The sequence below is a fragment of the Branchiostoma belcheri genome, unplaced genomic scaffold (assembly GCF_001625305.1).
Source record: "Branchiostoma belcheri isolate BF01 breed outbred unplaced genomic scaffold, Haploidv18h27 scaffold3, whole genome shotgun sequence".
Lineage (NCBI taxonomy): Eukaryota > Metazoa > Chordata > Leptocardii > Amphioxiformes > Branchiostomatidae > Branchiostoma > Branchiostoma belcheri.
The window spans coordinates 472,262-484,414 of NW_017803909.1; the positions used below are offsets into that span (position 1 = coordinate 472,262).

The window sequence follows — 12,153 nt, forward strand, 5'->3', positions numbered from 1 at the left end:
ATAATGATGATGATAATGTGTTTCCAGACGCTAACCCGCACTTAGGGGCCACACCGGCTCAGCCTTATTATAATCAATCTTATAATCTTCCTCACCCTCCAATCGGATACCCAGGGGCCACAACGACTCAATCTAGTAATAATATTACTGCCCATGGTATGGCTCAACCTTCCAACAATACCTCGCGAGGCGCTTCTTGCCAGTTTGAACAAGTTAGCTCATCTGGGTCAGGCTCACACTCAGCTGAAGAAGCAATGCCACCCTCGGATTCAGAGGGCCCTATGTCAAAGGAATCACTGAGCCCCTAGAAAGAGTGTTCAGAAGACACAATATCTCCACCGCAGTAAAACCAAATACCACACTGAGGAGTCTGTTGGTCCACCCAAAAGATAACCTAGATGACACGGCAAAAAACGGACTGCATATACAAGATCCCGTGCAAGAGCTGCAGTGAAGTTTACATAGGGGAAACGGGACGCACCTTTGGGACTAGATTGGAAGAACAGAAGAGGGAAGCTGACAACATGGACACTGTGAAGTACGCAAGATCACAGAAAAGACAGAAAAAGAAGAAAAGAAATCAGCAGTGACAGATCACATTGCTAGAAACAACTGCGTAATTGACTGGGAGGGGGGGGGCGAAAGTTATAGACAGAGAAGACAATAGAAGAACCCGCTGGATCAAGGAGGCAGTTTAGATCAGAAAGTCAGCCCCTGTAATGAACCGGGACGAGGGGGGTACAAACTAAGCTACGTTTGGGATAGTGTTCTCGCCGCAAAAGCGCAACCTACATGTACATCGGCTACATATAGCGGCGAGATGCAGGACTCCACTCAGAAGCTCTGAAGAAGGTGTATGAGAGACACCGAAACGTCAGCAAGGTGAGAATTACCGCTTGTGTAAAAAAGAATTAACCGTCTCCTAAGTTCTACCAACCTGATGAAATTATTTTCGGAAGTCACGATTCCAACCACCCGATCGCTGCACGAGCAGCGCTACCACGCCTCCAACCGACCGCTTAGCCAGCCTGCCGCCGTGCCATATGGCCAAACGCCCCACGTGTACCAGACCTTGCACCCGCTCGTGAGTAGACCACGCTGCCGTCCTTCTGCGTCCAATAGTGCCAGCCCGACCAGACCAGTTACCGACGAGTGTCGCCGACCTAACGCCTCCGTGTGCTTAAGCTTCCGACAACAAACATCAGCACGAACTGTTTAACTTCTGCTGTGACCTGAATGAACTCTATGTACTTCTGCCTGGAATTGCCACCACTGAACTCTAGCCGTGTATAACGTCTGCGAACGTTTGTGGTTTTGAAAGGTATTGTAGCACGCTATTGTTTCTGCTATGTTTTCTATTTTGTGTGTTGAGACTTTAGCGAATAGAAATGCTAGCCGAAGAACTGGTCGATGCCTGCGGGCCAACTCTCCCGTGTATTTTCTAGATATGCTGCTTTGCACGTCTCAACAATCACCTCTCAGCTTAACTTGATTATGCCGTCACCACGTCTTGTGACTACATGTTGGTTTGTAAAGAAAAAAATCTAGCTTTTACACCATAAAATTAGCGGGCACACCCCGCCACGCCTAGACTAGATCGATTAATTATTTGTTTCTTAACGCACCATCGTGAATCCCTAGCCTTTTTGCGCCTCACACCGAAACTTTTGATAGATTACGTACATAGCACATTGACTATGTCCAGCTAACTTTTCCATGGTCCACTCAGGTTATAGCAGGCACGGTGGCCCCACTCAATCTGTGTCATTTGCTGAAATAGTATTGTCCCAATTTAAAAAAAAAATGCTTGACACAGTTAGGGTTTGAAACATAATGAGAATAAGGAATTTATGTACAGCTGTACATAAAGAAGTTATTGGACTAACCCAGAATATAGACCTGGAATATAGAGTAATGACAACACTGTCTTGCCAAGGTTTGCCTGGTAGTATGGTAGAGATTGTCACTTGTACAGTTCTAACAAGTCTGGAATGTTTATGAGTTTAGATAGTTTAGTTAGATTGGAGTCAAATGTGATCCCTGAACACGCCCTTAAACAGCCGGCGTTCGGCTAGTTCAGGGGGCCAAATTCATGAAAGTGTGACAAGGGGCTATACTGTTTTTTCATGAAATTGCCAGTACGTTGACCAGTAATAGTAATCCGCCTGTTTTATTTGTTTGTTTGTGAATATTAATTCTACATTTATGTATTATAAAATAATGTGCCATTTCTGGTAAATGTATAGTATTGCGAAGAGTACACTTTATTCGTATCATCTATGTTTAGCAATTATTCCAAATTCACTCCTGTAGATCAAGACGTTATGTAAAACCACCCGTTTGATGTGTTAAAATATATAATCATAAAATTTTACAACTTGCGATGACTTTCAATCCCTTTACGACTTGTAATAACTTTCTGTCATTTCGGAATGATTCATAGTTTGATATTCTTGTAAATAAATAAACGCACACGTCGTCGTGTTGCCGTCATGCCGTATTGAATTATAGAAAAGATAGCGGGGAGTTGTATCGTAGCTGGTTTCCACCCGCACGTTTTTAAACATCTCGAAGCAGAGTAACCATATAATTTTTACAGCTTGTATTAAATCGCTTTCTATCATTTCAAAATGATCTCTACTTTGATATTTCAGTAAAAAAGAGAAACGCACACGGCGTAGTTTTGACGTCCTTTCGTCTTGACTTGAAGATAATATGTTGGGAATGGTTACTCTGCTGGAAGGTATTAAACACCTGCGGACGAAGACCGATTACGGTACAACTTCCCGCCATTTTTTCATCAATTTCAGACGACATGACATCAAAACGACGTCGTGTGCGTTACTTTTCTTATGAGAATATGAAAGTTAGTATTTTTATGAAGGGATCAAACGTCAATACATGTAGTAAAGTTATATGGTTAATCTGCTTCAAGTTGTTAAACACCTGAGGGCGAAGACCAGCTAGAGTGCAACTTCCCGCCATTTTTGTCAAGGATGCCGCACCGTTTTTACCATTTCCTTCTCACTCATGTAAAATCTTACTTAATAGAATAAAATCATATGGAATAAAGTGCAGTTAAGGCATATGGCGGTTCAAAAGGCCAGACTTGGCCCACAAAAAGGCGCTCCTAGCGGTACAGACGTAAGTTGCAGAAGAGAAACCAGTAGTATCTTGGGTGGTAATATAACGTTACCAAGGAGGTTATACATAATGTAACAGTTAACTATACATTTATCAGCATGTTTAGTTTCATATCAATAGGAACTCACTTTTCAGGATATCTCCTATCGTTCTCACACCCAAAAACAGCGCAAACACTTTATATAGTTGTAGTATGCGCAAAAAACGCCGTCTAGCTGTTTGTGAAGGTTATACAAGCTTGCCCCCAAGCGTTCCCACAATTCCATGCGCGACTCAAGATGGCGGCCTGACCTGACGTATCCGCGATTCTTGTGGGAACTGCAGGCCCGTGAACCCCCCGGCTATGTCTGTTGACAGACCTCTAAACTCTATCGGCTGTTTAAATCTGCAATAAACCCTTCAGTAAATACTCCCATCCCGTCCTCGGTTGATATTGTGATTACTGACCGTACATGAACGCTATCTAGCGACCCTTACTGGTACTGCAGGTCCTTGAACAAGAAAAATGGTCAAAAACACTGAAATCAAAGAATTTCTTAGGAAATCTCAATCCAGTGAGTCACCCGAAGCCTGCTCCTAGCCCAAAGAACTAACTTTCAAACTTCCAAATTGTCCATTTAGTCAAACGCAATATCATGATAAAATATAAACACGGGCAGCATGACCTCTGACCCCCCTTCAAGACCACCAAAAGACAAGAAGATGGGATAAGTTTTAGAACACTTCCAAGCTGTTCCAAGAGCCCTGAAATTGATCATTTAGTTGCCCGGCGCTTAGATGTTAGAACAAAACGTTCGGCCTGCGCGCGAAACATCGCGAGAACGCACGAGTGTCTGCGAGAGTCAACGTACTGACACAGTACTTTGAAAAACATCAACATGCTACCGTGACCTCTGACCTCACCAAACCAACCAAGTGCGGCAAAGCCATCAGTACGTTGATGTTGGTCGCCAATCCACTAAGAAGAAGAAGAAGACGTAATGGTATCAGGACAATAAGAAGGAAGGTGGGTATGGACAGGGACTATATTGGTGTTTCATTTTGCATGGCATATGCACTTGGTAAAATTCCGATTGTCTTTCTTCAACCTCTTATATCTACAGATGACCTTCTGATACCACACTTTGTTCAATTTGGAAGTGTTAAAATGAGACGTAAACAGGTACATTAATATGTAGCTGAATTTGGATCACAGCCTTCGTTAGAACTTGATAGACCCTACTTACACAGAAAATTTGAAGTCAATCGGCCTTACCGATCGTGAGAAAATGACTTGGCAATGTTGACATTATGTCTACCTGCCCCCCTCCCACAGGACAGAAGTGTATTGGTTTCAACATTCCCTGGAATTTGATCAGCTGGTGTACATCTCACCAAAGTAGCATGTATAAGTAGTACTTATATTTCTACAATATATGAGGGAATACTGAACCAATCCATGCTTGTGATCAGAAAATATACACCTGCAAAGCTGGCTAAAAATTGGGCAACCATTTTGTTCACACTAGGCCTTTCAATGAATGAACAAACAGTGAAAAGTATAACTAATATTTAAAAAATGACTATGAGTCAATAGTACTTATATGTCCCTGTCACACAGGGGGATATGAAGCTCATGCATACTTTTAATAAAGAGATATAGACTTTGAAAGTTTACCAAAATAATGGCGGCCATATTGGTCACACCCACCAACTTTCCAAAATTGGCCGGAAATCCAAAACATGTCTGATCTTTAAAAAAGTACTATCAGTCAATAGTACTTATATGTCTCTAAGCCATGAGAGAATGTCAAAACAATCCATGCTTTTGAGGAAGAAATATAGACTTTGAAAGTTGGCCAAAATAATGGTGGCCATATTGTTCACAACAGCTCCATTCAAAATCTGGTCAGAATTAGAAAAAACACTTCTGATTTTTCCAAAAAGTACTATGACTCAATTGTACTTTTATGTCCCTGTCATACAAGGGAATATCAGGTTCATGCATGCTTTTGATGAAAAAATATAGACTTTGAAACTTGACCAAATAATGGCGGACATTTTGGTCACAACCACCCACCAACATTCCAAAATTGGCCGCAAATCCAAAACATGTCTGATCTTAGTAAAAAATACTTTGAGTCAATAGTATTTATGTGTCTCTAAGCCATGAGGAATGTCAAGTCGATTCATGGTTTTGATGAAGTTATATCCACTTTGGAAGTTGGCCCAAATTTTAGTGTTGTAGCCATGTACAGATTCTGCCACATTAAACCATTGACTGGAATTACAAACCACATCTGATATTTGAAAAAAAGTGGTATGAGTTAACAGTTAACAGTACTTATATATCTCTCCAACATGTGTAGGATTATCAAAGTAACACATGCTTTCAATAAAAAAATAATAGAATTTGCAAGTAGCTGCAAATTTGGTTGGCCATATTCCTGTACTCTCTGTCCCTTCAATATTCCCTGACCAAGCCCAAGAACTATATGTATGATTTCCCCCAAAATAGTACAAATCATTAGTACTGATGTCTTTCCAACCTACATGGGACTATGAAACAAACACATGCTTTTAAACAAGAAATGTAGACATTCTAAGTTAGTAAAATATGGTCTGACAATATTGCTTTACAGAAGTCTATGACTCTCGTGTTTATTTTGTAATATCTTCTGGCAGGAGCTAGGAGAAAATACTGGTAAATGTCTTTTCCCCAAAGTAGTGTAAGTTTTTAGTACTTGTATCTCTACATCTATTCGGGGAAGGTCAACTTAATACCTCTTTTTTAATTAAGAAATATGCACTCTAAAAGTTAGTCAAATTTCAGCATATTTGTTGTCAGCATTGAATTCTGTGTATGAATAGCTTTGCTTACAGGCTGTTTGAAATTGCTATAAAGAAGTAAAGATTTAAAAGCATGAAGTACTAGGTTGAAGGTACATAAATATAATAACCCCGGTACCTGCTAGCACATGTATGTCCATGATATACTAGTAATATTGCAATTAGTGACCGTACATGAACGCTATCTAGCGACCCTTGCCGGTACTGCAGGTCATTGTCCATTTAGTCAGACGCGAAACATCGCGAGAACGCACGAGAGTCTGCGAGAGGCAGCGTAATGGCGGACTTAGCATGGTGCTAAGTGCAATGGTGGGGAAACACAATGCTTTATGGGAATTTAGGCTTGTTACAAAAATGGCCGCCAAGGAAGATGGCGGCTCATGAAGTACATGTTGGAAAACAGATCACAGTTCACCAGGATGACCACGCAAGACTACATGCCAGGTACGTACAGACGTAGGATACATTGGTGCTTCATCTTTCATGTGACTTGTACTTATAGAAGAGCCGATTGCCCTGTTTCTGAACCTTTCGTCCTGGGAAACTGCAGTTTGTGCCCTCTGACGACATTAAAAATTTGATCTGTGATAGTATGGTAGTTCGAAATCGCATTTCAAGTACTGATTTAATTACTACTATATGGGCCCTTTTAAGACTGAAAACCTGAAAATAATCAGTGGAACCGATGTCGAGAAATTGAATCCACAATGTATTTGCCCCCCTCCCACCCACTGAACAAAGTGTGTTTGGTTCAAGCGCTGGCATAAATTCAAAAATATGACACGATCTTTTTGAAAGTAGGATAAAACTTCAATACATATATCAAACCAAACCAACATATTCCGGAATATGAAAGAAATCAGGACTTTTGATCCAGAAATAGAGACTGTCAAAGTTGCTTCAAATTTGGGCAGCCATTTTTGTTTACACCATGTGAACTTCAAGCACTGGCATAAATTATAAAAATTCAACTGATGTTCTGCAAAGTGAAATCAAACATGACTACATACATCACTCCCACACATTCTGGAATATTAAGGAGATGCCAACTTCTTATTTAGAAATATAGACTGTCAAACTTACCTAAAATTTAGTCAGCCATGTTGTTTACAGTGTGTGTACTTTAAGTGCTGGCATAAATTAAAAAAAAAAATCAACTAATCTTGTTTAAAATGAAATGAAACACAGCAAAATATATCCCCCCAAACTATTCCAGGATATGGAAGAGATCCAGGTATTTGATGAACAAATATAGACTGTCAAAAGTTACCTAACATTTTGGTAGCCATCTTGTTTACATTCCTCAACTTCAAGTGCTGGCATAAATTATAAAAAAATCAACTGATCTTCTTCAAAGTCAAATAAAACTTAAGTACATATACCCCCTTAAATTATATCAGGATGTTGAACAGATCTTTGTATATGATCTAGAAATATTAATTTTCAAAGTTACCTAACATTTTGGCGGCCATCTTGTTTACATTCCTCAACTTCAAGTGCTGGCATAAATTTAAAAAAAACAACTGATCTTCTTCAAAGTCAAGTAAAACATAACTACATATACCCCCTAAATTATTTTGGGATATTGAAGAGATCTATTCATTTGATCCAGAAATATAGATTTTCAAACTGACCTAACATTTGCTTAAATTGGGCAGCCATCTTGTTTACAAGTGCTGTCATAAATTCAAATACATGAACTTATCTTGTTGAAAGTAAAATGAAACTTGACTACTTATATCACTCCCACATATTCTGGAATATCAAAGTGATCATGACTTTTGATCCAGATGTATAGACTGTCAAAGTTGCTTAATATTTTGTCAGCCATATTGTTTACAGTGGGTGAACATCATGTGCTGGTATAAATTTAAACATATAGAATGATCTTCAAAGTCAAATGAAACATAACTACATATTCCCTGTCACACCACTGCAGGATATATAGAAAAGATCCTTTCATTTGATCCAGAAATATAGACTCTCAAAGTCAAACTTCCCAACATTTTGTCAGCCATATTCTTTACAGTATGGGAATTTCAAGTACCGGCATAGATTTCAATACCACAACAGATTTCTTTAAAAGTCAAATGAAACAAAAGTACATATGTAAGTCCAACATATTGCAGGATATTGAGAATGTAGATGTTTTTTGATAAAGAATTATAGACTTTCAAACATGTTCGAAATTTTGTCATCCATTTTGTTCACACTCAAAACTGCTTTGGGTGTCAACCATAAGCCTAGGAAGAAATTCTCAAAGAAATAAAGGATCTTTTCCCAAATAAAGTAGAATAGTAGAACATATACACCTCTAACATATGTTGTAATTTCAAAGAGATACATGCCTATCAATCAGAAACATTTGCACAGAAGAATGATACACCTAGTGTATTATTTATACATTGACCAGCTCCCCTCCCCTCCCCTCCCCCACCTGCAGTAATTGTGTGTATTCATGAATGTTTGGATCTTATTTTAAACACATATGACCATCTATGAGCTGCACAGCCAGTAATGTTATTGTGGAATAGGAACCCATGATGAAGTATCAACTTAGAAAAAGCCATACAAAGTCATTCATGGTGTATGAATAGAAATGTAATGCATGAACCAGAGAATTATCCATGCAATGTTATGTGATGCAGTCTGAATGTTGACAGTATTTCAGTTACTGATTGTCTGCAGAAAGAAAAGCAAATGGTACTTTTATCTCATTATTATTCTCTTTATTTTCTAGTTGAAGTACAGGACCAAGTGAGGTACTGGTTTGTTCTGCACCAGGAATGTGGAGTTCAGCCCTGCCTTAGACACCAGATCACCTTCTATTGCTATCTTCAAGTCCCATTCATTATTTAATGTTAAAACCAGAATATTCATACCTTGGATTAAAACATGACAATCGGATGACAATGTATTTTAAAGATATATTGTTTATTATTTATTTCTTCATTATAATGATGCTGATAATTTCCTATCTATTTCTGGATGACTTGGGATTCCTCATCCCAACTTTACCTGGACCTGTAAGCAAGCTATACAACTAATTGATGCTAGTCAAGCGATTGCATTGTTGGTATTATAATGTTCTATTTTATAATATGTAAAGTGAAGACCCCACACACTACGAGGGGGAGCTCAATGTAATCAGCCGCAAACCAGGCGAGTCTCTCCAAAAGTTTGAGATCCGTCTTATGCATGTGATATCGCGCGTGCACCCAAACACCCCCCTAGAAATCAGGGACAGGCTAGCTAAACAGTTGTTCATGGACCGATTGGGAAATCCCGAACTCAGTTTGGAGGTCAAAAAACTCCGTCTCAAAACACTCCACGAAGCTTGCACTCAGGCACAATTCCTGGAAGACATTCAGGGTCCGTCAGAGCCTTACTTCCGTCATGACCCCTGGCAAAGTTGTTAATCGTGCCGGTGACGTGGTCAGCGCCGGCATTGTAGAGCCCGTCGCGTCACTAGAACGGTTTGGCATAAAAGCGGAGATGGTAGCGGATAGTGTCACTAGGGGTAAAGCTAGGACTCTGCTAGTGAATGAAAACAGGGAAGCTGTAGTTATCCCCAAAGGGGTGGTAATTGGCTTATTCCACCCCCTACCTGACTGTCCTACGTCCCTAGAGAAAAGTAGGGAGAACATAACTAGCTTAGTGGCCGAAATCTCTACTGAAGACACAGTCGTCAGGCCCCCCCTGGCACTCCACCGAGGGAGCAGAATCCTGGTCACGGCACCAATTTGTAACAATAACCTTTTTGCTCTATGTTAGCTTATACCTAAACATTCAAGCAAGCACGATTCGGATACTGGATTCTGCTTTCGGAAGAGTGTATTTATTCACAGTGTAACACAATAATAAACATCCACAGCATTGTAACGACAAGATATCCAACCCTTCTTCTACAGTTCCTGACAACTAACAAGAGCCTCAGTTACATTAACAATCGGACATTGTGTTGTGTACTTTTTTATAGACGAATATAAGGACTTACTTGTTCAGTTGGAACGGACACAGGACACTCAGAAGTAACTCCGACTAGACTCTCTCGTAACCTTGTGAGCAACTGACTGGCTAGCTTTCCTCTGTCCTAACTTTATAGTCATTCTAATTATGCACGTAACAGACTCTGACCTTGATTGGTAGACAATACGGCAGCCCACATGTAAGTGTTAACTGGACTTGTCTAGCCACCTTTTTGTGGTGTATATTGATACTGGCAGACAGGCAAGGTGCTAAACAGCAGAGAGTGACAACATTTTACATAATACATAAAACTATGTCTTTGATCTACCTACTCTAAAACTACCATCTTACATTAGGATCAATTCTGGTAAGACATACCTTAATTTATTGGAAGGTTGTAGATACATGCATTTTGACTAGAATCATTATAATTATGATAGGAATAACTTGTTATGTCTCTGTGTACAATTTTTAAGATATTGTTTTCATAAACCCAAGGTATTGCCTGTATTGTACCAATTTTGTGCATTCCTTTTGATAGTCATTAAAAAAACCTGTCATCAAAGTGTCTGTGTTGCCTTATTTTTTTATTCTTTTATAAATAATCAAAGTATGATTTCACAACAAGATGACACTTCAGCACAGTGGAGGCATTGGGGGGATGAGAAGCTAGAAGTATCATGTTTTCACAGAAGACAAGTATCCAGGAATTTCCTGAAAATTATCCCAGGACCAAGAAATTTCATTGGAATGGCCTAAGTGTAAGTTTAGGATAAATATTTACATATCTTGATAATGATGTGTACAAAATTTCTAAAAAATCAACAATCACAACTCAAAAACTCGCTAAGACATGTGATGTAGAACAGGAAAAATTTGACTTTGCCGCCAGGAAGTCTACCCATCGTCCCTTGAGCGTGAAACGAGCCTCGATCTCGTGAGTGCCGCCGTTTCCGTACCTGTCTATTATTAACGGGGGGTGCCCTAATTCCGTGCTAACCCTATGCTCCATGCAAACGCACAGACCTTTGGTAATAGATTATCTGACCAAAAACCCGCGCAACATGAGATATAATATTGACAGATAAAGATCACAACGATTAAAGCTGCACAGCTGTGTATTTCACCTGAGTGTAGCGGCTTGCACCAATCGTAATGGTTCACGAAACGCACGGCAGTTTTCTTGTCATTTTGCCGGTGGAACGTTCTATCGCGACAGGGGTGCCCTAATTCCGACCTAGTGTTTAACACAGGTCGATCTGAGAAGAGAGTTTAGAAATAATAATACACATATTATGACTAAAACAATCTACACATGTTTTCTGTCCCAAACAAGTCCTCTTTTTACGATTACGCGACTTGCTCCAAAGTGGCTGTTTGAAAAGCAAAACGTGCATTTTTGACACGCTCGTCAACCCCCGAACAAGCGTCGAATTCACACAGATTTTTCACTCGTCTGTTGTCGGAGTGTAGGAACTAAAACAAACTTTGTGAGATTGCCGATATCAACACAAAAACATAGTCCATTCTTGTGATTATTTTTAGGCACGTGCTCCCATGCATAACGCCGCAACAAGGATTTTTCAAACTAGTTCGGTATTAGGGATGGGTCGGAATTAGGGCACCCCCCGTTACCATGCTAGAAACGAACAAATCCTGTCGGCGTATCTGCGCGTAACGTACACTTTGAAATCGCCTCCTACGGGCGTGACCTGAACTGCAGCCGACTCACCCGGAAAGCCAGTTGCGCAATACGGCGCATTTATACACGAACTGCAAAACCTTCACAATTCAAATCACACAGTCTCAAACCCGATACATTCCTACACCACACAGCACAATTTACATCTGGCTGACGCTCTTATCAGTCTTTCTACCCAGCCTTCCAGAATATTCGCTGCACTACTTTCTATACCCGCGTCATCGCCCATTAAATTAATACTGTGACCTGCACATGCGGGGTAACGATTTATTTTTGGACTTATTTTTTAAATAATTTTTTTCCTGGGGAAATTTTGCTCAGACAGGCCCAGTTTTGTGGTAAGTAGGACAGAAGAATGTGTATTTTTCAAATCTGCCCAAAAAGTTTGACCTTTGGCAAGACTTGACCTTCTATCGTGAATGGGACCTGGGTGAATGGACTGTTCCACTTGAACAGGGGGTGAAATCCAGGTTTCATTTCAGTATTTGCGCTGTAACTCACAAACAAGC

General features: G+C 40.0%; 1 long non-coding RNA gene across 1 annotated transcript; it reads left to right on the top strand.

Annotated features, from left to right (window-relative positions):
- Positions 1 to 6,264: 6,264 nt before the first annotated feature.
- Positions 6,265 to 10,503, top strand: LOC109473550. Its single transcript, XR_002140424.1, has 2 exons — positions 6,265 to 6,417; positions 8,714 to 10,503. It is a non-coding gene; the product is annotated as an uncharacterized LOC109473550 (long non-coding RNA).
- Positions 10,504 to 12,153: the final 1,650 nt, after the last annotated feature.